This window comes from Orcinus orca, chromosome 3 (genome assembly GCF_937001465.1).
Source record: "Orcinus orca chromosome 3, mOrcOrc1.1, whole genome shotgun sequence".
NCBI classification, from domain to species: Eukaryota; Metazoa; Chordata; class Mammalia; order Artiodactyla; family Delphinidae; genus Orcinus; species Orcinus orca.
In genome coordinates, this window is record NC_064561.1 from 175,285,906 (window position 1) to 175,307,574 (window position 21,669).

At 38.7% G+C, this 21,669-nt stretch overlaps 1 protein-coding gene and 1 pseudogene across 3 annotated transcripts in view; one reads left to right on the top strand and one right to left on the bottom strand.

Annotated features, from left to right (window-relative positions):
• CTNND2 (catenin delta 2) overlaps nt 1-21,669 on the top strand; it is a 947,506-nt gene that overhangs the window by 244,288 nt on the left and 681,549 nt on the right. The gene's annotated exons all lie outside the window — the stretch shown is intronic.
• LOC101282834 (sialomucin core protein 24-like) lies at nt 4,527-5,182 on the bottom strand (annotated as a pseudogene).

Consider the following 21,669-nt stretch of genomic DNA (forward strand, 5'->3'; position numbering starts at 1 on the left):
AAAAACATATTAATTGGAAAATTGCTTTTTGTATTATCAATCTTCAGATTCATTGTCACTAATTGTGTGACTAATTGTCAGAATCACTAGCACTATTTAAATTATTGCCAAATTTCATAAAATCTGAGACACTTTAAATATGCACCATTATTTTATATACAACTAAGAGAAAAAGGAAAAGGGAAAAAAGGAAGAAAAGGAGGGAAGAAAAAAAGAAACAGCAGAGTAAAGGAAGGGGAGGGGGGAGGAGGAAAGGGAGAGAGAGAGAGAGAAGGAAGGGCGGGAGGGAGGCAGGAAGAAAGGAAGGAAGGAAGGAGAAGGAGAGAAAGAGAAAGAAAATTAGGATGCAAACTGGGACACAAGGGTTTTTTTTTTACTTAAAATTTTGTTTCATTCCTATTGGAAAAGCTCTTTTAGATTCATCTAGATATAGATTTTTTGTTATCATATATTATTGTACATTCTTAAAAATGAAAGTACAAGCTCCATAAGTTGAAGTATTCCCAAAACTTTTCCACAGTCTCTCTTATGATTCACTTTTGATGCTCTGTCATCAGCATCTTAGTTTTCCATGCACAGCCATCCTCAGTGACACTACAAGTGGTGAGAGTACAGAACCTTTTTAAGAAGGGTTTCACGGTTGCCTCTGTGATTGTCTTTCCAGCTCTTGTGGCACATCCTGCAAGTTTTCTTTTCTTGATCTCACCAGAATATGTTCCTGGAAGGTTTTCAGATAATAGTCAGAACTGATATTTCTTCCTCAAAGTCCTTCAAGTGGTTTTTGAATGAAACACAGCAGGCCCAAGTTCCCACCTGTGGCAGGACTTGAGAACAGTGTCATGACCACCATCTAGCTGAAAGTGATTGTAAGAAACTGCTGGCTGGAAGATGCATTCTGATTTCAGAGATGTTAAGATATGAAAAGTGTGCATCTCAGAATTGTTGGAATGCAATAATTTTATCATTCACTTCTTTTTGTCACTCTTATTGAGTTTGTATAGTTAAATTAAAAGGTGTTAAATGTCTATCTGCTTTAAAGCTCATCTGTGTAGGACAGGTTAAAGGCTTTCCTATCTGTAGGTTTCTGTGGCTCATAGGTCAGTAAGAACAAAAGTTACCTCTTGAGATGGAGAGCTGGTGAGTTCATTGGGGGAGACAGCATGATATAGGTTTGAGGTAACCTCTGCGGTGACTGGGACAGAGAATCCAGAACAAAAGAACCTTTAACAGATGCTCTGGGGACGAAAATGGGGTTGTACAGTGGCTCTAGTCCATGTTAGTATGGCACTTTTCTCTGGCAGCATTCAGCAGAAAGGATAGAAGCAGAGACGTGGGGTTAATCAGAGGTAGAGGTTTTATAAAGCAAGCTTCGAAGGTAAATCTCCTAAGACCCACACTGCTCTTACTTAGTTGAGTTTTGTACGACCACTGCAAAGGGTGACATTGCAAACAGAATTAAGGAAAGAGCAGAGAGGTAAAACCACTTCTTGGTTATATTTCTGCGTAAGGTGCATATGGATTAAAACAGGAAAAGAATATAAATATAGATTTTAAAAGTTCAGATTTGTCTTGCTTCACCTGCCAGTCTTCTTTGGCTGCAGTTCAGTCTTGTGCCAATTTATAGGTGTTCACATTTTGTGGAACTCTCTCTAAGTTCTGTAACCGTTTCAATGACTGAAACCACAAGTGTGTGTAGTGTTTACTTCCCAGGTAACCATATATGAAATGTGTGAGAGCTGCTTCCGGCTGCTTCTAGTGCATTTGAATTGATCTCATTTGATTCCTAAGCCCTGAGTGAAAATAATCATTCAGTATAGGCAAAGGCTTCTGCCATTTGGATTGTGATTTCTTTCAATCAAAAACACATAACCTTGGGCCGAGCAATGAATGCCTTTCTTAAAAATTACCTCTAAATATAATTTATTATAGAATGATTTTAAATTAACTCAGAAGGATTAATCACGACAAGAATGAGGAATAAATTTCTCCTCTTGCCTTTCCTCTGTATTTACAAATGCCAGTTGTTATCTATCCATATTATGGAAATCAGAGGTCTCCTGGGTGATACATAGCTTTCTTTTCCATCGAATATATAGCCCTATTTTGTAGGATGTGGGAGAGCTTTGGTACCCTATAATAATGAAAAATCCAGGAAATGATAGTCACTGACTGAATGGAAGAATCTCAATGTTATTGTTTTTTTAATAGGTTAGACAGTACCTGTCTTAAAAAAAAATAGTAGAAGTTCTTTTTTATTTTTTAATCCAAAAAACATGTACGTTTATTTTAAATCAGTTTGGTACATGATACAGATTGGTTTTGGAGTTTTTAATGAACTGAAATAGAAATTTCTAAATACAGCAGTGTCTGTGCAACAAATATCTGTAAGGTAAAATAAGGGATTTTAATAGAACTACAGTCTACCTGAACAAGTCAGATGAAAAATCTGCAAAGGTTTCTATATACCTTCGGGATTAAAAAAAAAACCCCAAATTATTAATGGCTCAAGATACTAAACAGCTAAAGGAAGAGGGGAAAAGGCTGTGAGTTCTGTTGTAAGAGCTCTTTTTGTAAAATCTAATTCCATATTATCATTCTGTTAGAGCAGTATTCAAAATTACAGAAGATGAGAGGCTTCATCAGCTATATTTTCACAAAAATAGCTATAGTGTTAACATTAATGTGTGGCAAGGTATTCCTGTCTAGGTAAATGACAATTATAACATTGTAGCTAATTTTTACCACTTTGGGAGAATGGAAATTGTGTATATTTTCAACTGAATCTTGTATCTTAAAGCATTCACTAAAAACTAATAGCCATGGCACTATAATAAAATTTGTTGTGCAGTACCAAAAATATTACTACTGAGGGAAACAAAAATGTGAGGTAAGCCTACCTTTCCCCAAAAACCTTTGAAGCCAGAGATTTTAAACAATTAAGGCACTTGAAAACATTAGGTATATATACCAGTGTGCAAGTAAAACAAACTTTAGCTGTACCAGCAAGTAAAGGAGAAACAGTAAATCTTCATTTTAAGAACCTTTTATTATCTAAATGTAAGGAATTTTGGCTTCAGAAATGGACCAAAGCAACTTGTCATTTCTTACTATAAAATACTGAAAACCAAGTGCTAAACACAGCCGCTATAGTCTAGAGAAACTAAAACAAAAAACCTTAATGACCTAGAAAAGCAAAAGCTCATTTTAAACTGATTTAAGCCTCTGAACTAATGCAATGTGTCAAAGGCAGGGAAGAAGTATCCCTCTAAACCTGAAAAAACTAGTGCTTCATAAGGAAACTAAAAAAATAAAAGTATGCATGCTTATCATACTATAGGAATTGAAACTGAGAAGAAGGAAGGGTGGAAAAGGAGAAAGAAAAAGTACAATCTATTTATCCAGGGCAATCATCATTAAAAATCTACAGTAATCCGATCAACTAAATTTTTTTCTGAAATTACACTGCTCACATTTGCTATCTTAAAACGATTGTCTTATTTAAAGAGTTAATAAATGATTCTAAAACAACTTCTTTCTTTCTTGCCTTATAGAAGTTACTTTTCCAGAAAGCTTGGTGGAAATCCTTTTAAGGTACAACAGTGTTAGGATAAGTTTTTGAAGTACAAAGGAAAATATAATTAAATCAACTTTATACTTTTTAACAGCCATAAGCAAAATGTTGGGAGGTTCAGTATATCAAGGCTTTCGACTTTGTGTAACATCCTTTAAGTTACTCAGGCTTGAGATAAAGTAGGTAAGTTTTCAATTAAATAGTAACATTATGGTATCTAAAAGCAGGTTTACTACTGCTCACATCAACAGTTACATCCTCAGTCCAACCTTTCCCTTCATTAATGTGAAAGAACAAATCACCAACATTTTAAGTTACAGTCTACCTTTCAGTCTGTCTTTTAAGGCACGGTTCTTTATTTTCTCAACGATATAAGGTGCTTTACAAGTATCAACAATAACCTGCTACACTTTAATGTTTTGTATACTTTCCCTTCATTTCTTTAAATCTGGAATGTAATTCTTTGTGTGGCATCTTTTTTCTAATGTAGAAAAAATAACTTATCAAGCACAAAATTCCACTCTAAGGATACTAAATTTATAAATTTATTCCACTTTTTGCAATTATAGCCCCAAATCCACCTGATTGCTGCTCATTTGGCACATTTTTCTCAATTCTGGTCACTAAACTACATCCCAAGTTAGCATGAAAAAATGCAGCTTTCAGGCTTTAAAATGACTACATTTGAATTGCTAAAAGAGTCATGAGGTCGTCTGCGCAGGGCAATGTTTTCCATCACTTATAGAGTTACATTTGGCATGTCAAGAAGAGAGAACTTAATCACACAGCAGCAGCCATTTAAAATAAAAGAAGACAGCCACAAGCATTCATGCAGAATATTTTAAATATTCCCGTTGAGCAAATAGATTTAACTGGTTTCTCTTCAAGGGCGATGCTCCTATATGCATCCTCTGAAAAATTAAAGATCCTAGAATAGCGTCTCCCATGTGGCACATCTTGGAAGAGAATATTTTGGTTTCAGTGAGTTACACACCAGTCCGTGTTAATTTAGCGGATCTGTTTACAGAGTGCGGTAGTTTCGATCTTTCGATTTGCGGAATTTATAGAGAAAGAAAATTACAGCCTGCACACCCAAGACAAGGACAGTTCCTTCAACGAAACTGGCTGCCCCAAAGGTAGACTTGCGCACAGGTTGTGAAGCCGGAGTTGAAGTGGTATCCGTTGTACCTGATGTAGTAGCCGTGGTGCAGGCTGTAGACGGGGAAGGCGGAGTTGTGGTTTTCGCTGCAGAATTGGTTGGCAGTGGTGTGGCAGGGAGCCCAGGACAGAATTCTGTGCTGGTCACCCCCTTGCCATCACGAACTGTGGGATTATCTGAACAGTAGCTTTTACCTTTGCATTCTGACCCCAAACGGGTAGCGTTAGCATCAAAACAGGAAACACCGTGCTGCGGCTCTCACAGATTTCTGGGGCTGGAGTGGTGCCCGGCGGGAGCGGCGGCGGCGGCGCCGAGGCTGTGCTGGCGATAGTCGGTAAAGCCGCGAGTGTAGTTGCGCTCGCGGCCAGGGTGGTGGTGTGAGCCGCGCTCAGCCCGCAGAGCGCTGCCAGACAGCCTGCGGCCAAAAGCCGCGGTCGCCGCAGCCCGGGCATCGCGGCCGATGCGCTGGCCTTCGAGCGAAGGCTGGGACACCCAAGGTTGCGTCCGTCCCTCAGAAGTTCTTTTACTAGAGGAAAACTAGAGGCCTTACCCCTAAAGTGGAATAGGATGTCTAATGCAAAATTATTCATTTAAAATTTGGGGGAGGTGCTAACCCAAACAGTTTTTTAAAAGCATAGAAAAGGATGCATTTTGCATATTGAGGAACAAAACCTAGCTTTATTTTGATGACTTCCCTGAATAACCCAAGATAATCAACTGATAATCGTTGGAATTTATAGCTTCAACAGGTTAGCAAGAAAATATACAAAAAACAATGCTTTCCTGTAGACTAGCAATAACAAGATAAAAATAGATTGAGAAAAGTTTCCCTGGTAAATATCAATAATATATGAACAGATAGAAATATAGTACTTTACCCATGATTTGAGAGGTAAATCTGAGAGCTTAGTAGCCAAAGTCATGGGTTCTGGAGCCAAGAGAGTGTAATAAAAATACCGGCTTTGTCACTCACTGGCTATGTGATACGAAGTCATTTAATGTGAAGAGCCATCTCTGTGCTTCGGTTCCCTATCTGTGAAATGGAAATAATAACAAGGCCAACACCATGGGGTCACGGTGAGAATTAAAGTAGTTAATATTTGCAAAGCATTTAAACAATGTCTACAGTGTGGTCAGTACTCTGTAAATATTACTTCTATTGACAATATAAGACTTTACTGAAGAACATAAATAAGTAATTGGATAAAAAATAATCATAATACTGAATAGGAAGACTTAGCATTCAACACTGTCAGTCCTTCCCAAATAAATCTAGAGATGTCATCCAAATCTGAGCCCAGTCTCAACAAGAGTTTTTATAATGGAAGTGATGCCCTGTAGTCATACACGGCACAAGTTCTAGAATCAGACAGCTTGGGTTCCTTCCTTAATGGTTCCAATGATTGTTTTCCTAATCTGTAAAGTCAATATAATGATGAAGTATATCTCATGAGATTAAATTTGATGATTCATGTCAATAAAGCCTTTGACCCAGTGCCTGACCCATGGAAAGCAATTTGCAAGTAAAAGTTGACTGTTATTAATATTTGGGGGGAAAAGTGTTTTACTAAAGAAATAATTGTACAAGAGTAGAAAAGTGATTTTTTTTTTTTAAATAAGGGAAGGAGGGAAAGGGGCAATGACTCAGGGAGATTATTCTAGACAGGGAACTGCGTTCTCTTTCTACAGCAGTTAGAACAGTGCGGCACAGGCTCAAAGATGAGCAGGTGAACAGAGCTGAAGATGAAGTATCTAAACAGATGACAGTAATAATCTACAGGAGGAATTAAAGATCTGCTCTGTATCAGTACTCTTTTGAGCAGTTTACATGTAAATTAATCACAACACTGAAAGATACTATTGTTGTTACCCCTGAATTACAGAGGCACAGGGAGGTTAAGTGACCTGCCCGAGGACTAGTGAGTGTCAGTGTGGGGTTGGATCTGAGAAGCTGACCCTAGAGTCCACACTCTTCTCCACGCCCTAGGAGATTTTACTGTTTGGTAGAGCTGAAACGTTAGATCACGGGAGAATATTTAAAGAGTTTGATAAATAGTGCTTGGATAACTAACCAACTGGAAAACGAAATATATATATATATATATATATATATATATATATATATATATATATATATATATATATATCGCCTTACATCCCAAATTGATTAAAGATTTGAGCATGCTAAGTAAATCTAAATAAACTTGGAAGAAATCATCATGGGAAGGACTTTCCAAAGTGGAGCAAGGTGTAAAGCTGAACCCAGATGGGTCTGTTGATTCCTCGTTGAGAAATGGATGGGTCTTCATTGGCATCAGTTAGCAAGAGTCGATAAGCTTGGAGAAAGGGGCTTTTGAAGCAGATGTCTGTGCAACCATCCCTAAAAAATGAGAGCTGAGGCATGGGGATTAACAGGGCAGGACAAAACTGCCTGGCCTTGGTGGCCTCTGTATGGAGAGAAAACCCAGGAAGAATCTAATTCCATCCAGTTCAGTTCATCTCAGTAACATGAGCACCTGCTGTGTGCCCTGTGTAATGTTGCAAATACAGTGTGGAAAAAAATCAGCACTTTCTCTGTCCTCATGGGGCCAGTTTACAGTCAACTGAGAGAGACAAAAAAATTGTGTAAGAAATTATAATACAGTGTGTTAAGTGCTGTGATAGAAGTTCAGGCTGTTTTGAATAAGAAGGGCACTTAATCCAGATTTGGCACTTATAGAAGGCTTCCCAGAGAAAACAATATCTAGGCTAAGATCTCAAAGTTAAGTAAGATGTAGCCAAGCATGCCTGCCCCTTTTCCTATGCCTATTTGTGAACACAACCATATTTTATCCAGGTGGCAAAGGCAGAAACCTGGACTTCTAAGGAAATAGGCAAATAAACAACCAGATATATAGGCTCCAAATCAGGAGCAAGATTGGATGGATGTGTAGAACGCAGGCCTCATCAAGCCAGCTGCTAGTGATGGAAAACACGTGAGAAGAGATTGTCAAGGGACAGAGTGTAGAGTTAGCACAGGTCCTAAAGCAGCATCCCGAGTCACCACCAGTTCTGGGACAGACAGAGAAACCCAGAAAGTATAGTGGGAAAGGGGAAAAAATCATATAGAAAAACACTAGGAGAGTGAGGTGTCCTGGAAACCAGCGGAAGAGGATTTCAGACTTACGGGAGAGGTGAAGTGAGATCATCGAAGGTTGGTGTGAGAGCTCAGTCCGCAGAGGAGTTCACGAGGAAGCCAGACCACAGTGGTCAGAGTGATGGATGGAGAGGAGGGGCCAGGTGACTGGGGACCTAGAAGTACTGTAGGGAGAGCTGGAGTTGGATTCCCCGCAGCATGGGTTCTCAGGAACAGCAGTCTGGGCATCTGGGCTATTTTTCCAGCGGAAATCAAATAGTTGGAACTCAGACATGGAGAAGGCAGACAGCCTAATTGGATGTTTTGCCAGACTAGTAATGAAAGGAAATGGACAAGGGATTTAGAGGTCCTTGAGGAAAGCTGGCTGAGGGTTTTAATACAGCAGGGAGTTCAGCTAAGGAATGATGGGAGTGAAGAGCACTAGAGATGCTGGATAGGCAGAAACGGTGATGGGACAGGCCAGTCGTCATGGGTCGAGTCGCCCATGAGCACAGGAATGATTTTACCAGACCTAACGGATTGGAGGTGCTGGAAGAATAGAAGGCTGAAGTGGACTAGAAGACAGAAAAAGAGAAGGCTGTTTTTACGAGGCTCCCCTGGACTTTGCAACCTGGGCACACGCTGCTTTGGCATCCTGGAGACATTGTGAGGGGGTGTCGGGAGAGACGGTCAGTTCTAAGGAGGAGAGTGCCCAGTGTGCACGGGGACCAAAGAGACCAGACCCCAGGTGTCAACAGCTCTGTGAGCATGGAGGGACAGCACCTGGGACCAGGGTGCACCTTTGGCATCTAAGGGTTTGACTGCATTAGGAGGTCAGGCAGCGTTATTCTTGGACATCCTCAGGAAGTCTGGGTCAGTAGGCTTATTCCTCTGGTGAGCTCAGGAGGTATGAGACTGCGGAGAAGACTCCTACCTCAGCAGATCAGAACAAAAAGACAAATTGAACAAAAATATTATTAAATATTGAATAAAGAAAATTGGATCCCAAGAAGTGGACAGCCAAGAATTTCCACACGTTTGGCAAAATGTGAATTGAAGATCATTTGAAAATACATGTCACAAGTTTTAAATTAGGACATGAGTAATTCCACTGCGGGAAATTTATTCTGAGAAAAACGTTCTGGCAATTTGGGTTTCAAGGTCTGTTTCAGTGAAATGGTTAAGGGAGGGTTATAGAAAACTGACCCTCCTGGATTTGGATCTCAGCTTTGCCGCCTACTATTCTTGATGACCTTGGGCAATTCCTCTGTCTCTCTAATTCTCACTTTCATTATCAGTAAAATGGGTGCATTAGTACTGACTACTTAGAAAGTTTTGAGGGACACTATGATGACACATATAAAACCCTGAACACAGAAGCTGAGATATCACATGGTAAGTCCTCAGTTTATTTTAATCATGCTAAAAAAAGAAAAAAAAAAAAAAAACAGAGGGAGAGGAGAGAACTGAGAAAAAGAAAAGGAAAGAGAAGAAATCATTCACAGCCTACTGGTGAAATAAAATACAGTGTATTGAGAAGATGAATACTATATTATATATTTATGCATATTGACAAGAACAATTGTGGGAAACAGATTTTTTAATTTTACAAAAGCAGATTATGAAACTAGATAAATAGCATGATCCCATTTTTTAAAAATTTGAACATGGTTAATTTTTATAAAATAAGTATTTATACAGATGTTTTTTTGTATTATTTTCATAGGTGGTGTGATGATTATTTTCTTCTTAATATCGTTTACTTTTCTGAATATTTTATGGTAAGGAGGTAATACTTAGATGATCAGTAAGCACACGAAAATTTTTATTTTCCTGTTTCTAAAAAGGAAACTACTACAAGTGAGTGAGTAATACAGAAAATGTGTCTGGAAGTGCTACAGACTTTTTCTTAATTACTGCACCAGAAGAGAGTCCCAATCTATTGAAAGACTATAATGATTATCATTGACATATTCAAATATCTCAATAAACAGTTGTTCATATATGGTTTAATTTAGCACAAATAACTATAGGAAATGATTTTAATATCTCTTCTTTTAAAAAAAATGCTATGAAGAGCAAAATTTCTGGGTATAATGTTATGTTATATATACCTGTTTCATATTCTGCTGGGTCATAGTATAATAAATATATGGAAGGAATCATTATAGCTTGGAGTTTGTATATCAGAGAAAATTAATAGTTTGCTTCTTGATGGTTTTATAACACATCTACTAGGTTTCTGCCATCAAACTAAATTACTTCTGTCATATCTCTACTTGAAAAACATACCCATTGAGTTTATTTTAATATTTAACCTCAGGTTGATTTATAGGTGACAAGTATCAATTGTCTAATTTTATGCATGAAGGGCCAATACAATGATAGACAGTCATGACTGATGTCCTCTGTCATTATGTATTTATAAAACCAGCAGAATTTAAAAAAATACATTATGGGGTATCATTCACACAATTTAAGTGTTGCTGTAGTTAGAAGTAACAATTACAGTTGTTTACCTAAAACATGTTCCAGATATTTACAGCCATAAAATAAGTTAATGTATTGCTGTACATATTACACAAAGTGACACTTTGGTATCTGTGTTCTCTATCTGGCATGACGTGTTCCTATCAGCCTTTCAGATCCTATTATCTAGGTTGTTTTCACTTTTTCCTATTGATCCATTTATTGATTCAACTATTAATGAACCTTTTCCCACTGTGGAGAAGATGGCCAAAAGTAACAAAGTTGGACTGTAGACTAAGTGATTTTCTTGTACTTCGTACACTGAATATTTAAGAAACAAAATCGAGGGTCTGCTTCCCATCATCGGCCTATCTTGTGTATTTGACAACTGGAGTGGGTCATTTTTTAACATTCCCTCCTCTAGACAAAAAGTTATTTCCAATAATAATTATGAAATCAGATGAATAATAGTTATGACCAGAGAAAAGGTGAAATTGAAAATTTCTTTGATTGTACTTTTATGTATATTCAGGCTGGTAAAAAACAAACAAATATAATGGTAAAAAGGAAATATGTAATTGTTTCATATTTCTTAGTTACATTAGTGCATTTTTGAGGAAAAAAATAGAAAAGAAACATATTGCTTTTCAGTGTCACACAGTAATAGATAATATTACAGTTTAATCAACTATATTTCAGTAAAAATTAAAAATAATACTGCAGTTTAATAAGTTATGATATAAGATGAATAACAATTTAAAAATAATTTTCTAAAGTTGCAGTTGAAAACAAGTAAAATATTACTTGTATGAACTAAAATTTGCACACACACAATTACACCTTACAGTTTGCAATCTGTTTTGCTGTTTTCAATTTGAAACACAAGTAAAATGCCAAGAGCTTACATAGAATATAACTCAAGATCTACTTCTTTGCCGTCATAATCACTATCCTATCCTGACTTTGAATCTAAAGGCAGTAGATCCACAATCCTGTAGTACCACAAGGATTGAGACACAAACTGAATCCAGAGCAAATTCAGGCAATCTGGATCATTACAGACTTCCTCCTGCAATGAATACCTGTGGCTGAGTCGGCAGCTTTTAGGGGTTGACTGATAGCAGGAAGTTATACTGTATATCTTACATACCATTAAAATTTCACAGTAACCACAGCAATCATTTAGAACTTAGACCAACAGAAGATTTAGGGGTTGAGAAGTATTTTATCTGTGACATTGCTTAGAGTTACTGGCACGTGATGGAAAAGAAAAGTATAGTGATTCCAGTTGGGTTTTTTTAAATTAAAAAATGTTTTTTAATTGAAGTATAGTTGATTTACTGTGTTGTGTTAGTTTCAGTTATCAGCAAAGTGATTCAGTTATACATATACATGTATTTATTCATTTGTTTGTTTATTCTTTTTCAGAGTATTTTCCATTACCAGTTGGTTTGTTATTATCATTAAATTCTCCACAAAGTGTATCTTTATTGCCTGTACCTAGGTACTCTCTCCCCAATGTCCCACTCAGGGGAGCCCTGCTTCCTCTTCTTTTAAGACCTGGCAGGCCCCCTATCACCTCTTGGCCCGCACCTGCCCACCTTGCCTAGCTCCCCTGCAGGCCTTGTGCATACCAGTTTGGTTTAACCTCAGGGCCTTTGCATTGCTCCTTCCTCTGCCTGGAAAGCTCATCTACTATTCTTTTTAAAAATACTTGATTAGCGTTTCCAGCAGACTATATAATTTGTTATAATAGTCGTTATTTATTTTCTGCCTCCTGCTGCTAGTATCTAAGTTCCATGAGGACAGGCATTTTTGTGTGTTTTCATCACTGAAGTTGTCCAAACATCTGGGCAATATCTGATACATAACGGTACTCAATCAGTATTTGTTGAATAGCTACCCCTTGATTTTTACTATGTGTAACTGGAGTACAAAGTTGTTTTCAAAGCCTTGTGTCTTTTTTTCACTTTTAAGAAAAATTTTCCCTGATCTTACATGTCAGTCTTGTGCAATTTAATATCCACTGAGGACAGCAAACAACAATTACATTAAGCCTTATGAGAGAAGGATGTGATTGTATCATGCCCCATAAAGAAGAGGCTATTGGGAAGATAATGGGATCAATGAATAGCTTTATCATTTTAAACATATGTTATTTTATGATACCTGAATGAATTCTTTGAATAACCTTGTGAGTGAGGGAAAAAAATTTTTTTTTTCCTTTATTCTTGTTCTGAGAAGGAAATAGATGCCAAAAGAGATTGAACGACTTTTCTGATAGGACATGGACAGTCATAGCAGAAGTGAGAGCGGAGTAGAGTTTATCTTGTTCCTGGACCAGTGATGTTTCCAGTGTATGCTTTTAACCCTCACATTGCACACAGTAGGGCAATCTGAGAGAATTAAGAGGTACCTAGCTGATGATTCTATACTGTTAAAGAATCAAACTGTTCAGTAATTTCACATGGAGTCATAAAAGGGGAGGATGGCTCGCCTTTTCCAAAATCCTGTACCTTGTACTCAGAGTGGGCTTGAATCCATTCATGGTTACCTTGAGAAAAAACCTCTGCCCAACACCTTGAACTCAATCCCGCGTCTCATAGTAAACACTTGATTTTTTAAAAATATAAATGCTACACCCAGTAAAAGTTAAGTACTTTTAAGGTTTGCTCTTAATGCTGTGTGGCTCTGGCATTTATCACTCCACTGATCAGCGGAATTGATGTGGTTCATTATCCCTTTATCACACCATTGATTGTCACAGGTGATTGGGCTCATTTTTCCTTATGGGAACTCTGTCCAAGAGAATGACTTTGATAAACTGAAATGACTGGTGTTCACCCAATGATGTCTCAGTAGCTAGGTAATATCTCAGTAGCTAGGAAGCCTTAAAAATATAAATTTAAAATAAAATGATAGTAATTGCTGGTACCACACTGCCTTATTACGTACAAGATCCCTGCTCTTATAGCTCAGATCTCTCATGCCATGTTGGTACAGGTGTTTGGTAAGGAAGGTATAGTGCTTTCTTTTATATGGCTGGGGGTGCCGTGTATGGGGAATTCAGACCTTAATAAGGCGGCGCTGTTGAGGTTTGAACCCAGACATGTGTGACTCCACGTTCTGGTCTTGTAGCCATTATTCACAGATATAAAGGTATGCTTTTTTTTTTCTTGTAGTGTAACGCTGTATCTATTTATAAATAAGTCCATTAAGTGCCAGGGATTCAAACTTAGTATGTAGCATCCCTAAGGCATTGTTAATTGGTAAGGAAATGTCCATGATTTTTGCAAAGCTGTGGCAATTCCATTCATTAAGTGAATCTTATATAACCCTTAGTATAATTAGTGATGAAAAGAGACAGTCTGTGACTACACAAAATTTATGTGCATAATAAAGTCACCACTGGCCTTGAATTACTTATGTCTTTTCCCTTCTATTTTGCAATTTGTTCCAAAGGATTGTTTGTGAAATGATTTTTTTTTTTTTTTACTGTGACATTCTGAAGAAAGTGTTATATCACTAGAGCAGTCAGATAGTATGAGGAAAGCATGTATCTTTTTAATATGATTTCTGAACAAGGAGATTTCATCTTCAGGCCTAAAGTTTGTTTTTCCTTTCAATATGCAGTGGTACCCAGGAGATTCTTCACTCTCAAGGCAGGCCTTGGGTTTTGTCTTTTGTTGAAGCAACATGTAGTACCATAGGTAATAACTCATTCAAGACGCTATTGAGAGAGATCTGAACTTTAATCAGTTTCTCTTTAGTTTCCATGCTGAGAAAAGGAAAATGTGTTCTGTGAAACCTTAAGCCTCTTAAATGCTCTGAGGAAAAATAGATCCTATGGTTAAGTAATTTGGGGAAATAGTACATATGATAGCTCTCTCTTGGAGATTATTAAGGTACATTAGCCTATTAGAGATGTCAATACATTTAAGTTTGCTCTACATAGAATTTTCCATATTATTGAGCAATGGATTTTTTTTGTGTGTATGTAACAATGACTGATATTCAGTGGAACTAGTGGTAATAAGGGTAATATTGTATTAAAGACAAGATGCTGGGGCTTCCCTGGTGGCGCAGTGGTTGAGAGTCCGCCTGCCGATGCAGGGGACATGGGTTCGTGCCCCGGTCCGGGAGGATCCCACATGCCGCGGAGCGGCTGGGCCCATGAGCCATGGCCATTGAGCCTGCGCGTCCGGAGCCTGTGCTCCGCGGCGGGAGAGGCCACAACAGTGAGAGGCCCGCGTACCGCAAAAAAAAAAAAAAAAAAAAGACAAGATGCTGTAGCAGTGAGCCTATTATTTAAGTTAAGGGTATTCTTTTGGGCTATGAGACAGCTGATCTTTCATAACACTTAAGGATTGACTAAGTGTTGTATAATCAGTGCTTCTCAAACTTGACAGTCCATGTGAATCACCTGGTGATCTTGCTAATGTAGATTGATTGAGTAGGTCTTGTGGTGGGACTCAAGTTTCTAAATGTAGATTGATTGAGTAGGTCTTGTGGTGGGACTCAAGTTTCTAAGAAGCTTCTAGAAGAGCTCAAAGCTGCTGGTATGAGGACAGTACTCGGAGTGGCAAGAATTCAGATCAAGGCTGTCCCCCCTGGCACAACTGACAATTTGGGCATCACTGTCGTGTGTGGTGTCCTGTACATAGTAGGATGTGTAGTCCCGTCGCTGGCCTCTATCCACTAGGTGACTATGTAGCACCTCCTCACTCAGTTTTTTTTTTTTTTTTTTTTTTTTGCGGTACGTGGGCCTCTCACTGTTGTGGCCTCTCCCATTGCGGAGCACAGCCTCCGGACGCGCAGGCTCAGCGGCCATGCCTCACGGGCCCAGCCGCTCCAGGGCATGTGGGATCCTCCCGGACCGGGGCACGAACCCGTGTCCCCTGCATCGGCAGGCGGACTGTCAACCACTGTGCCACGAGGGAAGCCCCTCACTCAGTTTTGACAGTCAAAAACGTCTACAGACATTGCCAGATACTCCTTGGAGGAAGAATCGCCCTCTTTGAAAGCCACTGATTACGATAGTTTGTACTGAGATGATGTGCTGTCTCTGATTTCTCAAATCTTTCTTTTCAGTTCCAGTGGAAATGATTGGCCAAAACCAGGATATTTAAATTGTCATAGATCATGGAAGTGTTTTCTTCTTAAAGAGCAATAAGAAAGTAACCTTTTGCAAAATTGGGGTTACTGGAAAGAGAGTAGTCGGCACCCATGTTCTGTTCAGTTATAGGGATGGTTGGTGTGCAGTTAACGACTTTTTTCCAGGGAACATGTTTATAATTCAAATGGACTTTGTAGAACTGAAGAACTAAACGGGAATTCAGCAAATTTAAGGACGTATGCAGAGCTAACGAAGAGAATGAAGGCATCCAGTGTATTGCTAGAATACGAGTTATACCTTAGACTAATGCTAGCGCTTCTTGCTAATTTTTAAAGTGACAGTAGAATTGAGGCAAAAATAAAAGATTAGGAAACATAATATAAAATGCCAAAAATTAGTGTTGATAGCTTTCCGAGGAACTGGATTCTCTGGTGAGAGAGTCCTTGGCACAACTTTTGGGAATGGATCATTCAGTCTGGAGGCATCCTTTTTTAAAAGTTTTTTTTTACTATTATTATTATTTTTTTTTTTTACTGAAGTATAGTTGATTTACAATATTGTGTTAGTTTCAGGTATACAGCAAAGTGATTTGGTTATACATATATATGTATATATCTATATTCTTTTTTTTCAATTATTTTCCATTATAGTTTATTATAAGATATTATAGTTCCCTGTGCTGTACAGTAAATCCTTGTTGTTTATCTATTTTATATACAGTAGTGTGCATCTGTTAATCCTATACTCCCAATGTATCCCTCCCCCCTTTCCTTTTTGGTAACCATAAGTTTGTTTTCTATAACTGTAAGTCAATTTCTGTTTTGTAAATACATTCGTTTATACTATATTTTAGATTCCACATATAAGTGATATCATATCATATTTGCCTTCCTCTGACTTACTTCACTTAGTATGATCATCTCTAGGTCCATCCATGTTGCTGCAAATGGCATTATTTCATTCTTTCTTATGGCTGAGTAATATTGTATATATGTACCACATCTTTATCCATTCATCTGTCAATGGACGTTTAGGTTGCTTCCATGTCTTGGCTATTGTGAATAGCGCTGCTATGAATATTGGGGTGCAAATACCTTTTCGAATTAGAGTTTCCATCTTTTCTGGGTATATGCCCAGGAGTAGCATTGCTGGATCATATGGTAGCTCTATGTTTAGTTTTTTAAAGAACCGTGTGCATATTCTTTACAGAGCCATAGAGAAGAGATGTGCTGTAGCCAGACCTGGACATTAGTGTGCTGTAGCCATTAATCTCCAGGAGGGGGCAAACGCTACCCCCTCATCTAATCTAAAATTCTCAGAATACATTCACAAAACTTTAAAAAGTCTGAAGTGAATTCATTTGAATTAAAAGAGAGAGAGAGAGAGAGAGAGAGAGAGAGAGCTAGAGAGGCTATTATCTTTTCTCATTAAAATCAAAGACTCTGGAGACCAGTTCTTTACATTAGATTTTACTGATGCCTTGTTCTCAGGTACTACTTTTCTCAAGCAGATTAGCCTATATCCTTCTATGTATTTCTTCTCGGGGCCCCAATGTCCTTCCCTATAAACTTTACAGCTACGAAATTAAATGGCTGTCTTTTTATTCTGATTCCCATCTGTTTGAGGTAGTGACTCCTTTTTCTGCTGGTATCCCTTTTTTTCCCCATGGTTTTCTAGATCATGATACTATTTATTCCTAGTACAGTCCGCCTGCACCTTGGAACTCTGAGAAATAAATTCTAAATGCACAAAAGTCCATGTGAGGAATTGCCTCCAACTTCTAAGCGGAAGGTCATTGCTTACTGTTTATGCGGTCTCCACTGCTCTTTCTTCATGCTCCATTCAGCACCAGGGTGCAAGTCTTCAGCTTGCTCTCTGCGAGGATTGATAAATAGATTTGCTCCAAGTGGATGCACTCCAGCTGGTTGCTAAGATGACACACTTTATAATGTTTCAGAAGTATCTTCCAAACTCGAACACTGGACCTGATTTTCTTTAAGAGAGTCCCACTTTTTCAGGCAGTAGAGGTGGCTTGCCAAGTTGTACTGGAGGGTGGGATATAATCAAGAGGGGGTAGAAATACTCACTGACAGTTGCCTGCACTGTCATCACTGCCTCTTATTAGTGGATATTAGTCATTGGCACAACTTCCTCCACCCCAAGTCTATATTCCCTTTCTAGTAAAAGTTTTGTCTCCATAATTACTGAGGACAGGAAATCTCTGCTATAACCGCTATCTAGATGGAGATAGCAAAGCAGTATGCCCCTTCACAAAAATTACTTCCTACTTTAATAGATATTTCATCCCAGAATGGGAAGAAGGGGAAGGCAAAGCTGATATTTCCTGTAGAATGATCCTGGGGCAAGAGTAGATTTGAGATTGGCAGTAGTTACAGCTATAAAAGAGTCTATAGCCAACTTATAAAGAGTTGTGTTTGTGTGTGTGTGTGTGTGTGTGTGTGTGTGTAATTTCCATTGGAAGTGTAATATACATGCTAAATTGATTATGTATCAAAGGATCGTTTGTAGTGTTCATTGAAGGGGCAGGTTTTTCTCATTTTTCTTTCAACTCCTTTAAACTCCATTAAGGTGATAGTAGAAACATGAATGAATGGGGATTAAACTAGTGATGCTGTGTTCTTCATGTCCTCAGAACATGAAGAATTTGAACACAGTTCTAGAAGACCGCAAATTAGCAGAAGAGCTTTGATTTATGACATCAAGTAGAGGACAGAGAAATTCAGAATGCTTGCAGAAAAGCTGGCATCCAGGATGAGGGAGGGCTGGAAACTGGGAGCTGATCTGCTGATCTGCTGGCAGAACCCAGAGAGGCTCCAGGTCCGGGACAGGAGATCTGCAAGGCAAGACCGAAAAGGGACCTGAAAACAAGGGGTTAAAAAAATAGCCTATCTACCTTATAAGAAGAGAAAGCAAGCTCTTTCCTGTGAGGAATGTCAAGAGCTGATTTACTAAAGTACAGTCATAGAAACAGGAAAAGAAATGGATGTTAGAAATAAGATGAGCATATTAACCGTGTTGAGATGTGGCTGAATTGTGGTGATTCTGAAAAAGAATTTGGAGAACTGTAGATGTTAATAATAGAGATGTATTATCCCTGACATCCCTTCAGAAATAATGAAAGTTCCATCCTCCCAGTCTCAACTCTTAAAGCGCCTGTGGAATTATTTCAGTACATAATAAACAAGGCCCTGGTGAGCTCCATTTCTGCCCCTGCATCTCCTCCCTCCCCCAAGCTTCCTGTTCTCTTGTTTCCTTCCTGCTTAGGAGGTGACCTTAAGACTCCAATTTCTCATCTTCTATCCAGTCATTACCCCTTTCTCAGGGGTGGTCCCTTCTCCTTTTTAAAGATAACATTTAATCACACTCCTCCACACTCTTTCCTGTCCATATTCTTCTGAATCTTGCTTCATAACTTATTCTTCCTCAAATTTTTAATAACACTCTTTCTATTGCTCCATATTCTTTGCCTAAAAACGTGCCCAAATCATTGCCTCCATCCTATATTTATAGGGGAAAAAAAATCTTTGATTTTTTCTTTTCAAGCTATCTTTCCCTTGCTGTTACCACCAAATGTCTTGAAAGGGTGCTGTACACTCTTTGCCTCTAATTCCTCATTTCCTATTGATCTTTCAACCTCTTGGCTCAATCTTCTGCCCACAATATGACATTAAAACTGCTCTAAAGGCTCATGATCTCCAGGCTGCCCAAATAATAGCCTCTTTTTGTTTCTTAACCTATTGACATGTTCACAGCATCTAATACTGTGGGCTGCACATTTAGGAAACTGTTTTCATCCTGAATTTTCTTGAAAATTCTTCTCATTTCAAGCACTGGTTCATTTTCTTCCATCTTTCCCTTAAATTTTACAATGCCCGTAATTCTACCCTGATCCTCTTGCCACTATTCACGTACTTTCTGGGTCATTTCATCTTACCTTCTCTTCAACTACCACCTACTTAAAACAGTAAAATATTTAACTTCCCTGACCTGTCTTTCAAACTTCAGTGCATAGAGTGCACAGAAACTGCAACCATTGAGAACTTAGCCTCTCTTGGGAGAGAATCCTGGTTTGTCACCTCTCCTCTTCCAGAGTAGCAGGAGGACTGCAGAGATGGTACACAGGATTGGGACTGAGAAGAAAAAAGGAGACTATCCATGCATTTTACATCCCCATGAAGTGGAAGGGAGAAGTGCTTATCTATTTCCTGCTGCCCAAAGTCCCAAGATGTGAATTCCCCAGAGAATCCATTGTGAAGTTTATGAGTACTTTCAAGAAGAGGAAACAGCTGCCCTGCTCATGGCTCTGTATCTGTGAGCCTGTGGTGCTGCTCTGGTTCCACTGGGGCTAAAAAAAATTGGAAAAATATGGTACTAGGTACAACCAGATAAAGAAAGGATAAAGTTCTCTTTTTCTGGTGAGGGTATGGTTCCTTGAAGGTAGAGAAGATTGATCCCATTGTAGCCAAAGGCCCAAGAGTTGGGAAAGGAAGATAGATGAGATTGGGGGCTATGAAAGCATAAGACAGAGTTGTGTGCAGCAGAAGCATGAGCCTGATTCTGTCGGCCGGATATTGGACTAACAAGGTACCTGGGTTTCACAAGTCATTCCCAGGGGGTGCTGCCTGGCACCATGTCCCTTATGCTTTCTCAGCCCTCCACCAGCTCTCACAACGATATTTCTCAAGTTGCTGGGTGTGCCATTATAACCAGCACAAGGGGGATATCCATCTTTTCACTATGATTGGAATTCCGTGGTAGAATTGTTCTTGTTGTTGTCAAACCCAAGTTCATGTGGCTGACACACAGTGAGGCCAAACAAACTGACACATTGGAGTCTTGTGCAGAGAAAGGTTTATTGCGAGGGCCAAGCAAGGACTATGGGCGGCTCATGCTCAAAAGACCTGAACTCTCCAATGGTTTTCAGGCAAGAGTTTTTAAAGGCAAATTTGGGGGGGGAGGGCTGCAGGGTGTGTGCCTTTCTTCTGACTGGTTGGTGGTGAGGTAACAGGGTGGTGCTCCAGGAATCTCAATCATCAGCCTTCTTGTTCCAACCAGTCTGAGGTCCACATGCTTGTGCTCAGCCTGAAGTTACCATCCTCCACCTGGGTGGGGGCCTTGGTTCCTGTAGAAGAGCTCAGAGATATGTTTCAGATTGTTATGTTTATCCCCTGTGGAGGAACTAGGCCTCTGCTTTATGCTGCATTATTGTTTCTTGACTGCTTTTCTTTTGTTTCTGTGTTCCCTCACTTCCCTGATTAGTAACTGTTTGAATTTGCCCTTTAGAACTTAGGGAAGGTCTGCAAACAAGAAATGAGGGACACAGAAAGGCTTTTGTACCTGGGAGGGCCCTACAGGGACCTGCTTGGTTTCAATCCTCTGTTTTCTTTGATACTCCTCAATCTTGAGAGAAAACAGGTGAGGGACAAGAAAGGGAATAAAGTTTTGGATACAGAGGTTAATTATAAACTCAGCAGAGAACTTGGCTTTAGGAGAACTGGGTTTCATTGTGTTTACGAATAATTACCCACTTTCAATGACAGCTTCATAAACAAACACCTTCTCTTTCCCTATCCCTTGTTAATACCCAAGGAGAAAAATCAGGTATAAGAAGATGGACTTCGCCCCTATCCACTCAAAATCACTAAAAGCCTCAAGTCTAGACCTCATTGGAAGAAGGAAGATATTTGATTCCAAGTGAAGGTTTTACACAAATGGATAGAATCAAGTCTTAATCTGAAAGACACTGTTTTCAATAACCTAATATAACTAGAAAGTTATGGGCTCAGACTGAAATGTTTTAAGAAAGTCTGTACCCAACACAAAGGGGAAGAATTCCAGTGCTAACCATAAGGGTACAAGTTTATTTCTAGACTTTCAATTCTATTCCACTGATCTATATTTCTATCACGTTTTTCTATTCATTACTATAAATGGAATACTTAAATCTCCAACTAATAGTGTTGAATTTTCTTTGTCTCCCTTTAAATCTATCAGTTTTTACTTTGTGTATTTTGGGGCTCAATAGTTTATTGCATTGTATGTACAGAAATTTTATATCCTCTGGATGGACTGACCCTTTTATTATTAAAAATGTCCCTCTTTATCTGTAGTGACATGTTTGTTTAAAGTTTATTTTGTCTAGTATGAGGATAGCCATTCCAGTTTTCTCTCTCTCTCCCCCTTTTTTTTTCTTCTATTTGTACAGTGTCTTTTCCCAT